Source organism: Haliotis rubra, unplaced genomic scaffold (assembly GCF_003918875.1).
Source record: "Haliotis rubra isolate DU_JTF1 unplaced genomic scaffold, ASM391887v1 Scf102, whole genome shotgun sequence".
Taxonomy (NCBI): Eukaryota; Metazoa; Mollusca; class Gastropoda; order Lepetellida; family Haliotidae; genus Haliotis; species Haliotis rubra.
Genome location: NW_025764915.1, coordinates 797343 through 818984, shown reverse-complemented (window position 1 = coordinate 818984; position 21642 = coordinate 797343).

Here is a 21642-nt window from a genome sequence, read left to right as displayed (position 1 = left end):
CGAGGACGTATATCCCGTGTGGAGTTGTGTCCCTTACACCAGAGGGCTCACGTTGTTGTAGCTGACGTAAAATCATCTGAGTTCAACAAAAGTGGGAGTAATCCAAATATAGTGAGTGAGTTGAGTTTTACGCCGCACTCAGCAATATTACAGCTATATGGCGGCGGTTTGTAAATAATCGAATCTAGACCAGACAATCCAGTGATCAACATCATGAGCATCGACCTGCGCAATTGGGATACGATGACATGTGTCAATCAAGCCAGAGAGCCGGACAACCCGATCCCGTTTCCCGTTAGTCGCCTAGCGAGTATAGTTTTACGCCGCTTTTAGTAATATTCCAGCAATATCACGGCGGGGACACCAGAAATGGGCTTCATACATTGTACCCACCTGGGGATTCGAACCCGGGTCTTCGGCGTAACGAGCGAACGCTGTAACCACTAGGTTACCCCACCGCCCCCAAATTTTGAAGGCGACTATACCATGCAAATATGAATCATGTCATGTCAAATAATCTTTTAACCGCTCCTGTGGGACTCCAGGTAACGGTGAGGTCCCCAGCAGCAATGGGTAGAAAGAGGCGATTAAATGGAAACTAAATTGAATGCCTTTCATCGCAACCCGTCAGCGTTGCTCATGATATCAATCACGGGATTGTCTAGACTAGACTCGATTGTCATCAAGACGCTGTCGTATTGCTGGAATGTTGATGCGGGCGTAAATTAAACAAAAACAATCTTTTCATGAATATTCAAATGTTATTGTGATCATGGGTATGCACATGAACAATAAATCAATTATCGATTGTCATTAATACAGTTACAATGTGAATACAGTCAGAAATCACGACGTCACCCATGCACCGATGGCAAGTTAGGCGAAGGCGCAGCACAAAGGAACAAGGGCGTGGGTAGCCTAGTGGTAAGTGCGTTCGCTCGTCAGTCCGAAGATTCGTGTTCGATTCCTCAAGTGGGTACAATGTGTGAAGCCCATACCTGGTGTCCCCCCGCCTTGATATTGCTGGAATATCTCTAAAAGCGACGTATAACTAAACTAACTCACTCATTGTTGTGCAGCCAGTCTAGTCCAATTCTGGGTTTGAATCCCACGTTCTCCGCGATTATATTACTTGGTTTGTTTTACCTAAGTTTATGTACTTTATCGCTTTAGTCTTTCCTCTCACACCCAGATTGACAAACCCTAATATAACTGGAATACTGGTTAAAGCGTCAGCTATCTCATCCGGGTCAAAATTGATCTTCAGTAACCCATGCTTGTCGTAAAAGGCGGGAGGTCAGATTTGCTGACTTGGTTGGCACATGTCATCGCATCCCAATTGTGCAGAACGATGCTCATGATGTTGATCACTGGATTGTCTGGTCCAGATTTTTTTACAGACCACCGCCATGTAGCTGAAAATTGCTGAGTGCGGTGTAAAACTAAACTCACTCATTTAGAGAAGCTCTCAGAAGTGTAGAACTCCCAACAATTGCCCTAGGTCAAATTCAAAGATGGATGGTGGTGCATTCGTTGTGAACAACAACACACAGAAATATGTTGTTGATGGAGAAGACAGCAGTGGCATATATAAAGATAATACTCGTCACTGCGATGGTTGACAACATATTGCGCTCAATAATGATCAACCTGTGCAATGCATGACATACCTACGAAGGAAAGGATGACAAATCATCAGAGGTTGTAGCAACGAGAAAAGAGCACAAGTTACACAAGATCAACCAGAAATTTGTTTGAAAAGAAGGAAAACATTCCGCGATTGACTCCCACTTAACACCTTATCAAACTAGTGTTCTGGACTGCAGGATGTGTTTTATATGAAGTTGGCTGCTCCAAGTTCAATGCTTGTAATAACTGTTTTGATATCTATCATTTAATGTTCAGTTTTACTGACTAGGAATTACGAGAAGGAAATAACGATTGGAAGAGATAATCGTTTTGCATGATGGAAAAGGAATTATTCTTTTGATGTAAGAAAATAATGACTAGCAATCTTCTTGTATAAAAATGCTGACAGTTTTGAATTTTAAAGATTATTGACCGATGTGAGTCTTTCACTTCAGTTCTTTGTTATTTGATCCTGATTACAAATTCCAAGTGGCAACTAAATCATGTAATATGGTTGTCATGACTTAAAGGTGTCTTGACTACTAAGTACTAATACATTTCTTTGTGTTTTAACGCCGCACTCAGCAATATTCCAGCTTTATAGAGGCGGTTTGTAAATAATCGAGTTAGGACCAGATAGCCCAGTGATCAACATCATGTGTCAACAAGACAGCGAGCCTGGCCACCCGATCCCGTTAGCCGCCTCTTACGAGGTTGCATCAATCTACGCAACCAGGTCAGCGAGTCTTCAGTAACCCATGTTTGTCGTAAGAGGTGGCTAATCGGATCGGGTGGTTAGGTTCGCTGACTTGGTTGACACATGTCATCGTATCCCAGTTGCGTAGATCGATGCTCATGCTGTTGATCACTGGATCGTCTGTTCCAGACTCGATTATTTACAGACAGCAGCCATATAGCCTTAATATTGGTGAGTGCGGCGTTAAACAAGAAACAACAACAAATAGTGTACATGTATTTGTCTGGGGAATAAATGGCCAATCATATATAAACGAACAGTATCAGGCCTTTAATTACACCTGACGTAGAAAATGCTACGCACACACGAGAGAACAACCTCAATAAATACAAAAAATAACACACGTTCTTGCTGGCAAACAGTGAATTAAATATCAGGGGTCTTGTCTACCTTGAAATAACGAACCGATGCTCCTCCATCAGCCCATGTCAGCGCATTGCCGTATTCCCAGTGAGAACCAACAACAGGTGGAGGGGGGTCACCTGCTTCTGTACCTCACCATACCTTCTTTCCTGCCCTAATTCCATTCAGAAACTCTCCCCACACACACCCAGACAATAGCAGGCTAATGTGTGGTCTCGGCTGTAAGCATTATGCAATTCGTAATAAAGAGTCGTGTGCTGCTGTTCCTCTGACTCCAACGGTATGTACAGCAAAGTTCGACGGTCCACACATTGTGGTAGAGAAATCAGGATTATAAAGTACAGCCTTCTGTCTTGTTGAGGATATATCGCACTGTTGGTTTTAACGGTTTAGACTTTCGGTAGGAACGGAATTTACGTTTTGATATTTAAATGACGTCAGAGTGACATTGCGATGACGTCATACAGATGTGAAGCAGATGAGGATGACTGCCAACGTAGAGGTAAGATACACCAGTGTGTAGATGAACAGATGATTGATTCCGCATGTTGCTGCTTTGGTTCCGGAGGAAAATATTTTCGGGAGAATAATTGGTGAACAGAACTGTAGACAAAACAAATATTTACTTCTCAGGAAAGACGCAAACAGACCAATAGTGCACACAACGGATGATATGAAACACATGAAGTCATTATGACCGACAGCTACAGTCTTTTCCTATAGTGTAGAGTACGGGCAGTGTATTGCCTTACTGGGTGGGCTTAGAGGAGAGGTAAAGAATCTGTGGATGTTGAAGATGATCGCCGACTCATTAAGAGCCCTATGACTGTCGGAGGTTTTATATTCTAGGGATGGTATTGGTTAGGTTCTGGGTTCTGCTCCACAAAGCGACGATAAATCTAAGGGGATGGTAACTCCCATACTTTACCATAGACTTACGACTGTATATCGCTTTGTGAACGGAGCCCTATTTACGTCCCTGTAGTGGGTAAACCTTATTGTGAAGTCGTCACTTTTACATGGTTCAGGATTGTGGCCGACCCGTGGGCCAGTTCACTGTTGCCGTAAATGTTCAAACACTTTTTCTACTGGTGGACGCTTGTGATAGACCTACATTTACAGCAACAGTTGTAAAATGGTATAACAGTGTGGGGGGTTCTGTTCAGAATTGCCTTACATTTTGGCCATCTTTTACTATTTGGACTGCCAGAGACCGGAATCAATAGCCACCATCATGCAATGTAAAAGCACTGGTTCATTTCTCTAAGCACTGTTCAGTGTTGTATTTACTTGCACCAGGATCCGCCAAAAACGGATCACAATTTCAGTTCGATTATAACTGTTGGTCTGTCAACACCTTACTGACGTTTATTATTAGTGACAGCGTTAGTAGTGACATTGCTAATCCAGAAACTTCGCTTTATATGTACAATGAAATACATGCGACAAAAACCCTTCTGTTTATCATAAGAAAACACCGCTAAACGTAGAGTCGCTGTACGACTTTGACTTTACCACGAACATGCATTTATGAATTCACAACAAATAGCGATCATACCAGGTGTTCGCGTAAATGTTAGCATTTTCTGTCCCAGATATGGCACCGTTGAAACATACATGCACAGACAGGTCAATTATTCATCTAAAAACATGGGAACACATGGCAGTAGTGAAAGAGAGAATTGCATCAGGTAGCCTTTTTGTCAGAGATGCCCAGGATTACAAATGTCCTCAACGTGGGTACCATAATATGTTTTGAAGCTTTACTGAACACTTTACATTTTTCACTTTGATCAAGCAACACGAAAGTTTAGCACATCCGTCTTGTCATACATTCTCGCGGAGCACAAAACACATTACTTTGTTACGATGATTCATTTGAAACAGGCATAGGTAAAGAGGAGGTTACTGTATGTTCAAGCAGGCAACTGTTTAATGTGATGCATCATAGTCTGTAGCTATCCCAGTTCTCAGTTTCAGAGAACGACAATTTCTCGTTGAAGCACAAAACGATTCAAATTGTTTTACCTTCAATTTCACCATTACCTGAAGGCAGCTTCGGTGAAGCGAAATATATTGTCAAGTAAATAAATAATAGAAAATATGTATCAGTTCACAAAAGCTGGAAAAACACATTTATCGTTTTAACTGACTCTACCAAGGAGCAACAGGGCCCTCCCTTCCTTCTAAAAGATCATGATATCTCTTGCTAAGTGTTTAAGGAGTTTACATATCAAAGACTCTAATGGTGCCAGATGAATGGTATACATTGATAATGTCATAGCCGGTGAGGTTTGCTGGTTAGATGTTTTCACATTGATGAACGCCTGGTTTAAGAAACTTCAAAATGGACCAACATCTTCTTAGAAATCATTCATCAGATAAATACCATCCTCCACGATACGAACGTGCTCGGCTTGAACCTTTGGTATGGAAACGTTTTGATGAGGCAGGACATCTTCCCCAGGGCATTTGTGCCAAGAAGGAAAAAACTATTTTATCTTTTATCTTTCCCGTTTTGAACCCCTGCCCACATAGCACGGATTATACCACGCCAAAGCACCCATTGCACGTGTAAAACGGAGTACATGTCTCTCGAACCAATCGCCATCAAGCAGAGATGGGCATGGTTACAATGTTTTTGTTGAAGACTCTGCACTTGACGGTACACACCAAGAAATGCCAGATGACGTGCACTGTTCGGATGTAATTCTTTGTGAAAAGATGATACTTCCGACACCAAGGAAACCATGCCCTGGGTCACTCTGACCTTGTTCGCGCACCTGCCATGAAGATCCCTCGGTCCCGACCCCCGGGCGTGAGAACATAAGGTTCTGTTTCACCAACTCTTGAATAATTCTGCATCGTGGTGCCTGGCCTCAGGTGTTTGATTAATAAATATTGTTGCGGATGTGTGCTGATTGTTGGGTAACATTTGGATCTCATAAAGGAGCAAATCCTGCCAAAAATTAATAAAACAGGTGTATGTGTCATGTTATTTATGATTCATCGACTAATTGAAAGATCGGGGGATTCGTCGAACTAATTGAAGGCTCTGGGGAGAAATTACAGACATACTGATTAACTTCATAAAGACAAGATGTCCTGACATTCTATGTTAATTAAAGACAGGCCTGATATCCGTCATGAATACGCCCACTTTTGAATGTTTTGTTTGGATTTTTGTTTATTTTGAAACCCAGGGATTATGTTGGGACAAGTTCGGAACACGTTGCCGACGTGTTTGTAATCTTTGTCTGTGCTTTATTTTGTTGTATACAGTTCCATGTTAGACTCAGTGGCACTTGACAAGATATGTATTATTAGCTTGGTGGGCTCTGTTTTTGGACAGCAGGTATTTATGAAATAACACGACACCGTAAGGTATTTCCTGTGAGTCACTATACTTGTATTTTGCCCTTGCAATGTCATACTAGAAGGTTTCACGCCCATCCATTAGTGACACCTATGTCAGCGCTTTGTGTGTGTGAGTACGCGTGCATGTACGTGTGTGTCCTTGTGTGTATGCTGCTGATTCACTCAGTATTCTATGTTGATTTTTACATAGTTATCACGAGTATGCGATATGTTCCATGTGTTTTCTACGGCAATCCACAAATACATCAAGTGAGTGAGTGAATGAGTATGGTTTTACCCCTCTTTTAGCAATATCCAGCAATATCACGCTGGAGGACACCAGAAATTGGTTTCACACATTGTACCCATGTAGGGAATCGAACCCGGGTCTTGGGCATGACAAGGCCCGAGCGATTACTGTAGTAACCGTGAAGATCCGGGTTAGAATTGGTCTTCAGTAACCCATGCTTGTCGTAAGAGGCGACTAACGAGATCGGGTGGTCAGGCTCACTGACGTGGTTGACACATGTCATCGTATTCCAGTTGCACAGATCGATGCTCACGGTTTTGATCACTGGATTGTCTTGTGCGGCGTTAAACAGCCAACAAACAACAAAAGCTGAACTCAAGTAATCTAGTGATTGATATTATGAACATCTATCAACGCAATCAACCATGTCATCGAGCCTGATACTCAACTAATTATACTCTCATGGCAATCATATGTTGCTGGGGCCTATTTTGTAACCCAGAATTCTCAAGTATGAATCCAATACTACATTGCTAAGCAGTGCCTTAGGCTAGGTGCTGCTTGGTGCAGCGTGTAACCCAGTCGCCTCATCCTAATTCCGCTAAATTTCCACTATGACCTAGGTTCGATTAATACCTTGAGGCAGAAGCACTTAACCGATATCATTATTTTTCACACACAACGTGTTAACAATTCACATTCATATCGCCTCCCGTGCCTGCGTCAGTTAACATGAAATAGGCTGTTAGCTTCAATGATCGCATATAATGAATTACCATAATCGTCTTTTTTGTAACCAAGCGATTCTTTATTGTCATAAAAAGACTTCAGGGAAGGTACCACGTGTTCCTTAGCGTCCACCCAATTAGATCGTTTCTTGTGAAACCATTTACAATCAAAGAAATGGTATTGAACGTTTACCATTACAAAGGCATAATACTTATATCCATCTGTCCTTTCATAGGAACACCTCATCCGCTTTTTATTGACATATATCCGACTCGCGTCAAGTGCGATCCAACTAGCCACCGGGCAGACAAGAGTTATGTCCCTTGGCACGCAGTCTAAGAACCACACGCAAGAACAAACAGTGTATAGTGTAGGTAAATACGAAACCGCGGTGTTATTGTATTCTCCAAGGCTTATTTCGGGACCCCACCGGGATTATCGGAACGGTTGATATGTTATCAGGTATTCCTGGAATACCCCAGACGCTTTTTTTCTCGGATCAGTCTCTTCATCTCGCGAGAAGACGCTCCAGGCGCGAGATTATACACGTAGTCTACATTACCAAGGTGACGGACCTGTCGGGAGTCTCGAACGGTGATTGAAACAGTTTCAGAACAACATTCATATTCAATGTCTAGTGTTTTGGATAATAATTTCGTACATGTGGATGACGTTATGTCCCCTTTCTTGAAAATAGGACGGTGGGGTTTACCTTGCGGTGAAAGCATTTGCTCATCCGTAATCGTAATATGCGTGGAATATTGCTAAAGAGGTGAAACGAAATTAGAGGAATTTACGAAGACACAGACGAAAAGTGAATTTTAATTTGCAACTGAACTTTATCGTGAAAAGCCTTCTAATAATTCGAATAATTCGAGCTGACTTTAAAAATATTTGAAAAATATAGTATTTTTTAGATATTTTCCTTATTGTGATCAACTGCATGGGCATCAGTCATATGATGACATGTGTCAACCAAGTCAGCAAGTCTGACCACCAGATCCCGTTAGTTTAATTTCCTCTTATGACAAGCATGGGTTGCCTGAAGACCAATTCTAACCCGGCAAGAAAAGAGTACAACCTATGTCATTATATTTTATTGCCATATTTTAGATTCAGTATTTGAGGATCAATGACCGTTACACGGTTGTCTGTGAGATATACCACTTATCCTACAATGAGTGGTAGTAAGGTAGTTAGATACGTCATAGAATATATAATGGTATATCCCAACGATACAAGTACAGCAATCTGAGTAATGACTTTCCACAGCCATAAGAAATATCTTAATCTGCTAAAAGCAGAGTCGATTGTAGGATTGCGACAATATCGTGGGTATGTGTTTGGGAATCGCTATCAAATAGTAATTATGTCAGGTGGTCGCTACAAGCGGAGCGTATGGAAATGGGAGATAGTTAGCTTAAAACAGAACAAAAGCTATAATATATCAGTCTATGCACACCTATGCACATGGCACTTTTGACATTCACCTGCCTCTCGGGTCAACACTAATGGAGGGCAGGTTATCGCAGTGGACATAATAAAGTCTGGAGTAGTCAGACGAGCCTTCTGACATTCACCATGTGTTCTCGTTCACTAGCGCGAGACTCTTGCGAGACTTGGTTTGCTTGATGGCCCTCGGGTGGGGTGGGACTTGTACCGGATGATGGTTGCATGGCGCCCGTTCTGTTTTTATGAAGCACCACCCACCAAGTCATAAAGCATAGATAAGATGCTACGCCCGTTCATCATCGTCAGAGGGATTTAATTGCTATATTGACCGATAGCATTAATACGAAACCATATTCGCAGTCGTAGGGGTTGTGTGGGGAATACTCTGTTACTCCATGACCTCTACCATTCCAGCTGACAATGTCACCACTTACTATGAAATGAAGTTACAATTTTATTTATCAGAAGTCAACTATTTTATTAGAACAAATATGTATGTTTTAGTGAATAACTGGGTTATTGTATATGCACATATACATGTTCATGCATATGGCTGTCATTTGCAGGTTTTGAAAAGTTTGGATAAGTAAAATACCTGATAAGTAAACAATTTTGGAGAGTTCCTTGAAATTTTAATCTAACTCTAACGCAGTATGTCTGTAATGTTTTTTCCCCGGAATATTTCATTTTTGAATAAATTTAGTTTTAAAAGATCATTTGCGGCGGAGGGCTTACACAAACACGTTGTTTCAAATAAATAGTAAACACATTCACTCCTCAAACACCTCAAATAACAAAGAAATATTTTGTGCACATGTGTTATTTAGTATAACTCTAACTGCATTTAAAGTCACTTTGATCTGATTATACTGTGTTAGAATTATTGTTTTCACAACATCTTACATGTACATACATACCAAACCTCTCGTTTTTTCCATATATCTGAATTTACAGATTCATGGAAGTAAAAAATAAAATATCTTTAAAACAAAATAGAAATCGCTCTATGTGTTATCGCAAATGGTATATAAAGTCAACTGGCTTCAATAATAACACACTGACTCACGTCACAGATGTCCAAATCGGGCACGTCGACGTTGAAGTGGACACATATTAAATTTACACTTTTCATGTACCAATGTAAGACAAGCATGGACACAAACATTCTTAGTCACAATAGCTGCGATCTCGCTAAACGGTTAACCAGTGAAACGGTATACACCCGTTTAAGTAATTGACTTCCAACGTCAACGTGTTAACGTGATACTCCGTAACAAGATACCGTTAATGCACAGATGTCACCCAATGAATCGACCAGGATTTAATAAACATACAGCAATCAAACACAGTTTATGAGACAGTGGTGTACCGCACCAGGTTCTTCGTAAGCAATTCCTTATGCTTCTCATGCACGCCCCGTCGGGATAGTTCTAGAACTAATTACAGTAAGGTGCTAAAAAGTGTCCGTCCTTATCATGTATTCGCGAGGTCAAGGTCGTAGAGCAGTTAATTAGGGAGTTCTATAGTCATGTGTCGAAGATAAGACAAGACCAATCACGCTATAGCTAACCTTTCTCACACCTTGTATTAGAGTGGCTTCATTTGAAATGCACCAGTGTCCTTTTCAGACGCTGATGCAATGTTTACGTCGTTGCATGTTGTCAGTTTCAAAGACAGTGCATAGAAACGGAGCTTTAACAACCCTGTGCGTAATTTCGTTTGTTGGAAGGCATAATACGTTTAGCTTAGTAACCAATTACTAGAAGCTAAAGAGTCGAACTAGAAACCCAACTATATTCAGTGTGTTTGTGTTTTTGTGTTAGCGTGTGTTTTTGTTTGTTTTGTGTGTGTGTGTGTGTGTGTGTTTGTTTTTGTGTGTGTGTGTGGGGAGGATATAGACCATGACATGTTACATGGTCAAACTTGCTATACATTAGTATAACATAATTACAATGTTCCATCGGTGTATGAGAAATTATATACCCTAGCATCAGCATCTTCATGCACTGGCAATTATACGCTTAACCGAGTCCAAAAATGTTTTGCTGTCAAATGTTGTTCCTTTACAATGCAATTCAAATATGCTATCTGAATGTATAGGCCAAACGCCAATAGCGTTAACATGCTCACATTAAACACCAATTGTGAAAATGCAGTAACATTTACTATGCGAAATGCCATAATGTCGGATGGAAAACGAATAAAGAGGAGTTTGTATTCAGGTGTGTACGGTATTTACAGTGATCCGGATTAAACAGAGTTCTGTTTTGACAGATTCCCCTGTACATATGATGCATACATGTACACTTGACATAAAATGAACACGATATACATGGACATTTGTAATAGATTTACACGTACATCCAGCTTTAGGAGGTCGTAAAATATATTTTCACAATTTGAATCGTTGCAAAATGTCTATAATACGATATCAGCGCAGACTGGGATAGCAGTAAAGTTTGTTAGTCTTGGAATCAGCTCAACTAGAAATCAGCAGGTATCGACCGGAAATATCAGCATATTGATATAACACAAGAAGGGTGTTCTTCAAGAGCTATATGACGGACTTCAGACAGCTGTCAACAGTTGATTCTCAGCAGTACCTCAAAGCATGTTGAAGGTACACACAGGAAAGATAGCAATAAGATGTGTGGAATGTTGGGGACGTTTAAATGTAATTCATCTTCGTATATTTCGCTACAATTACACAAGATTGATAAGTGAAGTACGGGTTCTTTAGTGTGTAGAAACTCTGTACGATAGCCATCTGTTCCAAGTTGCCCAATTTATTCCAGATCAGGTTTCATTATCAACTTTGCCGGATCTGTGAGTGCCAAGAACGGAAACCGTCCAGATTTCATTATACCTTCCCTTTAATATCAAGATTGATGATATTTTAATCGTGTTTCACTTAGCAGTTGGCGCAGCCATTACGCAAATTGGTATCGCGTGTGTGCATTCGCTTAGCACGGTTTCCCGTTTAATGACATTTATTAGGTGAAGGAACAGTTTTAAGAGAGGTGTTTTAATAGGGATGTGTGTTCCAGATATTTTAGGTGCCTGGCGGACAAAAAGTTCAGCTGGCTTGATGGTGGGTCGTAAGTTTCAGTTTAAGGTTAATTAGACTACAGCTTGACACAATACATCATCACGGTTCGATGGAAAATCATTTTAGTACGCTGATTATCTTTGACACGGTAGGAAAACTAAAGCTAGGTACAGTTTAATCAATCAATTAATTTTTGAATATTTTTTGTCACATATGTTGTTGCGAATCATGGAAAATAATTATAATTAGTGTCAAAACCGGATGTTTGTTTTATTAAAGATGTATACGTGTGGCCTTTAGATATCTGTACAATGAACAGTTATTTTTTAAAATTTGTTTTTATTGTTCAATTGATTGACATGTATATAGAACAATATATTCTGCAAGATTGTATACAGCAACATTTTCTCTCACGGTAGAAATGTGAAGGCCTTTCCTCATCAGGCCGAGGGGCGGTGGGGTAGCCTAGTGGTTAAAGCGTTCGTTCGTCACGCCGAAGATCCGGGTTCGATTCCCCACATGGGTACAATGTGTGAAGCTCATTTAAGCCAGTGATATTGCTGGAATATTGCTAAAACAGTGTGAACCCAAACTCTTTCTTTTCTCACTCATCAGGCCTTGGTTTGATTCCCAACAAAGTACAAAGCATGAAACTTTTTGCATCTTCCGCCGCGAAATGTCAGCCATTTTGTTGAAAGCGGCATTAAGAACACTCACTGGGCGTTCTCGCTCTTTATCTGTTTGAATCTTTATTTAGAAAGTTTGTTCTCAAGTACCTTTATAATGCTACTGTGTTTTTTGTCGTATGCTGATCTCCAGTGAGATTATGTTAAAAGCATTCACCAACATACATTTGTGATATTTATATAATAAACAAACCTGGCTATTCGACAGATATGTATTTATGCTGAATAGTTCATCATATCCGTGGAGACTTTCTTAGGGTAAATATACACACAGAATTACGGCGAGTGCAATAAACAGATAAACAACTGTTACTGCTTGGAAATGCACAATAACCCAAATCACTATTTGATGTTCAAGGCCATATAATATGCACAAGCTCCGAACAGCAAGATGGGATATTTAATACATCCGTTATCTTCCAGAAAAGCTTCCATTCAGAATACAAGATAACAAAACAAGAGCACAAGACTCTCAAAGTGATTTCTTTCAAATAAAAGAGCCTGGGTTAAGATATTTTATATTTTGTTGGTCAACAAATGCTGATAAAATTTCAGTTCTGTACTCAAGCAGACGGGTGAAGATCCGGGTTATCCCCGGTGCTCCCGTGGGATAACGACTAACGGGATCGGGTGGTCAGACGCGTTTGGTTATTGCAGTTTATTGTATCCGAATTGCGGAGACCGATGGACACCATGTCAAACACTGGATTGTCCGTTACAGACTTCATTATGTAGATAACGCTGGCATACACCTGGATTAATGGTAGGTTAACGTTAGAAAATTGGTCTTCATTAACCCATGCTTGTCGTCAGGGGCGACTAACGGGATCGGGTGGTCAGGCTCGCTAACTTGGTTGACACGCGTCATCGTATCCCATTTGCATAGATCGATGCTCACGGTTTTGATCACTGGACGTTCTGGCCCAGACTCGATTATTTACAGACCGCCGCCATGTAACCGAGTGTGGCGTAAACCTAAAATAACTCACTGAGGTTTACGTTTGGTTGTTGAAATGAAATTATGGTGGGCAAGTTTTACTATTGCATTATATTTAATATGTCCTGATAAACTGATATCTTCAACGGTATGTATGAACTCTGTGTTAGCCAACAGTTGGCCTATTATTTCCGCAATATCACGACGATCTGTGAAAACTAAAGGGACCAACTGGGCACAATCATCGCGATCCGGGCAAGATGGCGACCAGCCAAGACACGGGTCTGATCATGTGATATGATTTCATTCGCATCTTAAGAGAGTGAGTTTTTGTTGAGCGTTACTGAACAAACACTATTTCAGCTACACAACGACATGCTACCTTCTAGAAGACAGGGACGTCGGGATAGCCTAGTGGTTAAAGCGTTCGCTCATCACACCGAAGACCCGGGTTCGAGTCCCCACATGGGTACAATGTATGAAACCCATTTCTGGTGTCCCCCGAAGTGATATTGCTGGAATATTGCTAAAAGCGGCGTAAAACCATACTCACTCAATCTAGAAGGAAGTCCGAAGGGCTAAGGTCACAGACGTTTACCACTGGTGAAACCCAAGAGGATGGCCATGGTATAAGGCGAGTTCGAACCCACATAAGTTTCCGACATGACAAGGGGCCTTAGAGCCAAAGTGTCACGTGTGTCACCTAGTCGCATCTCACGACAGTTATGGAATATTGGAATTCTGGTCGGCCATGCCTCATAAAGAAGGCGGTTTAGTAACCTCGATCGGCGAAGACAAGAGCACAATGTATATGAAACCCATTTTAGTCCCCAAAGCTTATGTGCTGAACTATTGCTAAAAGGGACTTAAAGTCATACTGACTGAATTTACCTAATCAATATGTACCAATAAAACGCCTTAGAAACTGCATTAGAAACCAGCAACACGAAATACACATCCCACATTCCTTGAATAATTAATTGCATCATTTACCACAGAAACGTGATTAATTTATAGTTGAACGACTAACCCGTTTTAATATTGCATTTTTGAAATATTTCCATCATATTATATGAATTACAAATACACAGAAAAAATGCGTGAGAAAAAACCCATTAAAGAGTAATAGCTTCTGTGTTTCAAAATGCTAAACTATTTTTCGCGAGCGATATATACACCGGCATGGAGCGGGACCCCTACTAAGTGTGGTGAAAAAAACCGGTACAAGTTCCGTAAAAATAGACAGTAACAATCGACCTTGGTTGCCGCGCCTAGCGTAACGAGGGACTGAGAAACTAGGATGAATTATCAGCTGGTGAAAGAAGCGCCATGCTTGCACGTTACAAATGATTTCGCTGGGGAATATATTGTAATACACTTACACAAGCAGGAACTAAAAGTCATTGGAAGGAGTCGCGAAAAAAAAAAATATGTTAATTACGATAGTGTCAGCAGAATACTTAGAGGTAGTCATCGAGCCATGTCAAGAGGCTGGAAGTAATCATGTGACCTAAATCCCCTTGGAAAATATTTTAATACACTTACACAAGCAGGAGGTGGAATTGGTGGAATTGGGTTTAACGTCGTGCTTGAGAATATTTCGCTCATATGACGAGCACAAGCAGGAACTAAAACTCATCGGAGGGAGTCGCAAAAAAAAATAGGTATGTTAAGGGACCGTTCATAATTTATGGCTGGGTGGGGTGGGGTGATGATGATTTTCATTGAGAAGCATGTACAATGTGAATGACCTCTCTTAAAATGTATGTACAAGATAAGTGACCCCCCCTGCGTAACATGTCCAAAGTCAATGACACCTCTCCCCTTCCCATAATTACTAAGCATAAATTTAAACATATTATTATGTACAAAATTGCTGAACCCCCCAGTACGTACGTGTCTACTAAATTCATGACACCCCTCCCCTAGCTCCAGAACATAATGGGTGACCCCACTTAACATCATCAAACACCCCCACCCCCAAATAAATAAAAAATTATGAACGGTCCCTAATTACGGTAGTGCGGTAGTGTCAGCAGAATACTTAGAGGTAGTCATCGATCCATGTCTGGAAGCTGGAAGTAATCATGTGACTTATATACGTCAAAGTGGAAGTCCCTTTTGCACACGACACGACATATATGGCCACTCTATTTAGAATCAAGTGATGGTAACTGTAGGATGAAAATACCACCAAACACTGTTACGTTGAAGTTTGAAAGACATATCATTCGACTACTCTTCGGTCAGACACAATAGCAAAATGGGGGCAAAGAAAGTACCAATCTTTTTTTCATGCATCAAATTTTAATTTCGAGACTATTGTAAGTTCGAGACATCAAACTCCGGCACAACGCTGTTTTACTGTATGAACGTTGATTTTGGGTCCATCAACGTTTGGAATCAACAGACCTGCAACATCTGTAATGAGTGATTGAGTAAGTATTGTTTTACGCTGCTTTTAGCACGAGAGGGGACACCAGAAATGGACTTCACACATTGTACCCATGTAGGGAATCTAACGAAGGTCCGGCGTGACGAGCAAACGCTTTCACCTCTTGGCTTCCCCGCTGCCCCATCTGTAATGAAAAGTTCTGGTAAGATGCTTGCTCTGCTTGTACAATAGAAAAAACCATTTAGGCGTTAGACGTTAGCTGTTAACTCTGTGTAATGGAATACTATTAAACAATAGGCTCCTATCTACTTAATACATAATGGTCATGTCTATGACTATTGTCCGTTATAGGACCTTATTAGATTCATGAATATTCCTGCCATGATCCTAATGATCAAATATTTAAAGGTTGAGGTTGCATTTTATGACGTTAATCAGCTGATGAAGACTCTTGTTCACGTACGCAAACTACAGGATGGGCTGATATCATAACAAAACAATAGAAAGAAACACATTTTTATTTCAAGCGAAGTATACTAACGAAACAAAATGCTTTTGTCGTGACGTCATCCAAGTTCACCATTTCATTGAGAGTTCTGTCATTTGGTCTTCCAAAGCTCATACAATGATGGCTTCAGACTGACAACGTTTGTATTTTGCAAATCTGAAAATACAGAATGTGTATAATCTCGTCGAGACATGACACCTTAAAACATGATTTCCATGTGATGTGAAATATTGCCAAAAGACAAGATGAATTTGTTGATGTGTATAATCATTTATGGTGATGTCTTAGCGGTTTTAAGCCCTCCAGAAACAAATGTGTGTGTTTCTATTCACTAATCCAAATATATTGTTCCATGAAAAGTGTTAATCGACAACCTGTCCAAGCGTGTCTTAACACTTGACTTTAGAAATGTCTTGTGATATGATACGGAAACAAAACTTCCCACTACTGACTTGCAGGGGTATTCTAATCATGATGCTTGAAGTAAAAAATCCTCCATAAACCTTAAGACGTGGAGTCCACATAAGGAGTTGAGTCTGAACATATACATGATGCTTTGGATAATTTTCCAAAAAACAACGTAACTATGTATACTTTCTTTCGTATGTCAGTTTACGTGACATTCCACTTTTTTAGGATAGTGAGTGGGTGAGTGAGTTTAGTTGTACGCCACACTCAGCAATATTCCAGCTATATGGCGTCGGTCTGTAAATAATCGAGTCTGAACCAGACAATCCAGTGATCTTTACCATGAGCATCGATTTTTTTAGGATACACTCAGTAGGCATAAGCAATATAGGATGGAAACAATGAAACTTGAGTATATCATTGAGTATGAGTATATCAATTTATTCCTTGACACACCATGTTTACAACTTGTAAATAGCATGCTGTATACGTATGTGCATCCATGACAAATGTATTTTACTGTTATTACACACGCAAGTATAAAAAGGAATTAGAATTAAATCGTTACTCTCAGATATATTCATACTTTCATTCACTCTCAATGGCATCCATAGTTCATAAGACTGACAAGATAAATATTCTTTCGTATGTTTACGTCAGTGTGTGAGTTACTAATATTTTAAACCATTTAGGAATACCAGAAATTGGTTTAACACACTGTACCCAGACATGGAATCGAACCCCGGTCTTCGACGTGACATGCTCGCACTTTAACCACTGGACTACCCATCAACCCTGTAAAACGATTAAATGGTCAGTTGGATTATGCGTTTGTTAAACATATGCCAGTCACTAGATTAAATAGACTATTTCTGAAGGTACATGATAATTTCTAAACATATGTGAAAATTTAATCTGAACAGACACCCATTTAGCTGAATCAGAGACAGCAATTGAAAATTCGAGCCTGCCTGTGGCTTTCGTTATCTCGCGAGATGTCAAATTTTTAAACCCGGTGTTGCCCTTACAAATTACATTTCCTCTTCTCCATATTACCACAAAGCATTCTTGAGGTGCTTCCTCGTAATCGTTCCCGTTTTCTAAACTGACAGAAGTAAAATCGATTTGAGGTTGTTGGTCGAGACTTTATCTGTCCTGAGTCAGACCACGTGGAGAGGGGTTTTCTCGTGTAGCTCGTGCAGCGAGCAGACGAGATAAGACTGTTACAGTTATCACGAGCGAAGTCTGCTTTTGCCTTGCTTCATTTCAACGAGAAGTCGCTCGTGGAATGCACAGATGACTTCTTTATTAACTGTAACGTGGAATTTGAATTTTATATTACATCCACGCCAGATGGCGCTCTCCGGAAATGAGTGAATATATTGACTGAGCGAAGCAGTCAAGTTCTAAAACTGTCTCTCGATTATGCGTTTTGGCTTGAAGACGGACGATTTCATATGACCTATCTTCGGTGTCGTTGGTAATCTGAAAAAGATTAGGACCTGTGATCTCAGAATTGCGGTTTTGATCTTTCAAAGCGATTCTGATGTTGATTCCGATTTCGTTGCCATTTTGTCACCAGAGAATATGTAATTACTGTATATTGTGTGCAAATACAGATATGGTGCCCAAAAGCCTTGGGTACACCCATGTCAGAATCGTCATTGAGAAATCAATAATTGTGCGTGAGTTCCTATGTGTGTAAAGAGGCTGATGTCTCCGTCACGGCAGCTGTGTTTAATCCAGAATACATTGAGGATCAAGCTCACATCTGGCATTTTATCCAAACAGTTTTTGTCAGTATTTGTCATGGCAAACTGTTGTTATGAATATTCTTGCAATTGGCATATGTTCACTAGCAAAAAATGATATCATAATGTCTAAAGCAAAACATTGAACGTACTTGTACTGTATGGTGACTTGATACTCGTGTCGTTAATACTGTTCTTATTGATGCTGTGCTCCGTTGGAATTCTGGGGTATAGATATATTCATAGACTGTAAATTGAAATTGAGTGGTTACATTTTTGTCAGGATTGAAGGTCGAGGTTACTAAGTCGCCACCCCAACTACCACTGCTGCTACCATTACTACATGTACGTTTTGAGCCACTACAACTACGACTAACTCACCCACCGTCCATGCATACACATGCATAGCATTGTTTGTGCCGAGACATAATACTTGTCCCAACTGTGGTGCAACTTTAGTGAACGGGAACTCCCTATCACTGGATTGTCTGATAAGGAGTCAATTGTATGTTGGCATGGGCTGACTGAAGTTTTGCTCGGTGCGACCTAAGGCATTCTGATTTTCATCGTAAAATGCGCTTGTGACGGGCGATGACTAAAAAGCAGGGAATGCTAACAATTTTCTAAACAACAGATGGCATGACTAAGTATCTATGAATCCTTCTAATATTTTCATCACTATTTTGCGTTTTTCGTCCAACGGAAACAAAGTCCGCCAGATCTCCTTTTGTACTCTCTAGTGTTGACGTTTTGAAATATACTCCCACTAACGTCCAACCCCACCCCTCAGACCCAGCCGCTACAGGTAATGTCTACCCGTGAAGATCCGGGTTAAATTTGGTTTTCTACTACCCATGCTTGTCCTAAGAGGCGACTAATGAGATTGGGTGGTCGTAAAAGGCGACTAATGAGATCGGCTGACTAGGTTGACATTGTATCCCAAATGCGTAGATCGATGCTCATGCTGTTGATCACTGTATGTTCTGGCCCAGACTCGATTATTTACAGACTGCCGCCAAATAGTTGGAATATTGCTGAGTGCGGCGTTAAACAACAAACAAAAACGAAACAAGCAATGACGGTATGTGTTGGTAGTCTGTTAACCTCAAACCAAATCCTAAGTTAAAAGGACTGCCATAAACTTCTACATCTGTTCCCAATACTGCACCATCGGTTCCGTCTGCCAGAGTGGCAGTTCAGAATCAACAGCCTTGTACTATGCTTCTCATCTTCCCATGACAATTCAATTGCAATTATTCAAATAGGAACGCAGTAAAGGCTCTTGTGAAGCACATTTACTTAACACCGCCAGAATGAACATGTACGCAGAGCAACATTAACCAGGTGGAATTAAGCTCCTCCTCAAAGTTCCAATTTGTAGTATTTTAACCTTTCGTCAGTCCTCGTTAAGTAATTATTTACAACATTGGGAGACCCAGCAGGTCATTCATTGAGGCATCGCGGCAACCATTCCATCCTATTACATTTGGTTACAATCAAACATGTACCTGGTAATTACCTTCTCGTTACTGCAGAGCTTCTGCTCTGGTTAGCTTTGAGCTGGCTGGATCTGTTGGTGAGAAAAAACACATACCATAATCGCTCGTTAATCTCATTAAAACGTTTAGTGTTGTCAGTTTTGTTGTGAAAACTTTAAGGAGATGCAGTAGATGTAGACTAATGCGTGAGGGTAAACCTAACCTCCGCCCAATGATGTTATAAATTTACATAAACACGCAATATCTACAGGTACATCTCTGTAAAGCGCGCAGTCTCGCTCTCAAAGTAAATGCTTGATCCCATCTCAGTTGAATAACCCATTTATAAAATTTGCACTTCTATTTTGTCTTTAGGCCAAATGCAACGACGGATAATCGAGTCTGGTCTGATGTATTATAATTACTGTTAAACGCATTATTGTTAATATTATTATATACAAAACAACAAGCCATGTCACCAGTACCTCAACGTTTGCCTGCCGTATCAAATACATGCCCATCTCGTAACATTATGGCTTCACTTCACTCTCTCAGAGTGAGGTTGGTTTTACGCCGCGTTTAGCAATATTCCAGCAATATCACGGCGGGGGACACCAGAAATGGGCTTCACACATTGTACCCATGTGGGGAATCGAACCCGGGTCTTCGCCGTTACGAGCGAACGCTGTAACCACTAGGCTACCCCACCGCCACCTCACTCTCTCAGAGCTCAGGAAACATCTTTTACTGCTTTAACAGTCGTGTGATCCGTTTAAATACATCAAAGGCACGTAGTCGAATATATTCATCGAAACGAATAAGGGAACACATGAAAGTACAAGTGTGAAGAAACCTGGAAAAGAATAAAGGAACACTTGTGCTTTCATGTGTTCCCTTATTCGTTTCCATGAGTATATGTTCAAATTTTAAATTATGTCGAATTCAGAAAAGAGATTCTGATTAGTTACTGATTTCAAGCACATGAGCTGGACATCTTTGCTAGGTTAGTAATGAAGGAGAAGGAGTTAGCGATATCACCTCAGAAATGAAACAGTGATGACGAATGGACCCTGGGTACAGTTCATAACAGAATGTATTATGTGCTCTGGATTCAGCCATAGTACCACTGACACATAGTTCATATACATCGATGTCACACCGTACAACACCAAGACTGACTGACTGACTGACTGACTGAGTTTGGTTTTACGCCGCTTTTAGCAATATTCCAGCAATATCACGGCGGGGGACACCAGAAATGGGCTTCACTCATTGTACCCATGTGGGGATTCGAACCCGGGTCTTCGGCGTGACGAGCCAACGCTTTAACCACTAGACTACCCCACCGCCCCGTAGAACACCAAGAAGTAACACACAGCGGTATATACAAGTGATGTACACTTACAAGAAGACCATACCATACAGCCTTAGACACCCACGTTACGTTAGACACGTTACGTTAGGATCAACATTCATGAGATCAAAGAAGCATTCTTACAAAGATAAACAAACACCGGGTCAGGCAACAGAAAACAACTCCCAGTGACCTACTCTCACAGACTCGCATCTGTGTATCCTTTCAGAACACCTCTATGTTTTGTTTACACCTGTGCCTATATTGCAAAGCTTCCTGGAATATGTACGGGCTAACTATTCCATCTGCGCGTCTTGCCAAAACCAATATATGCCTAATTACCTTCACACCGTACTAGATTTCATGTCAACTTGGCACCATACGTCTCTTCATGTCATTGAGGGAAAAACAGATCGTTGGTGGTTGCCAATTGAATAATTCTCAGAGCTAACAGGGTTGGAGGGAAACGCTTTCTACAACCTGATTTGTAGATGCATCGCCAGTGACAAGTTCGTAATGGGTGTTGTCAGGTGGACAAA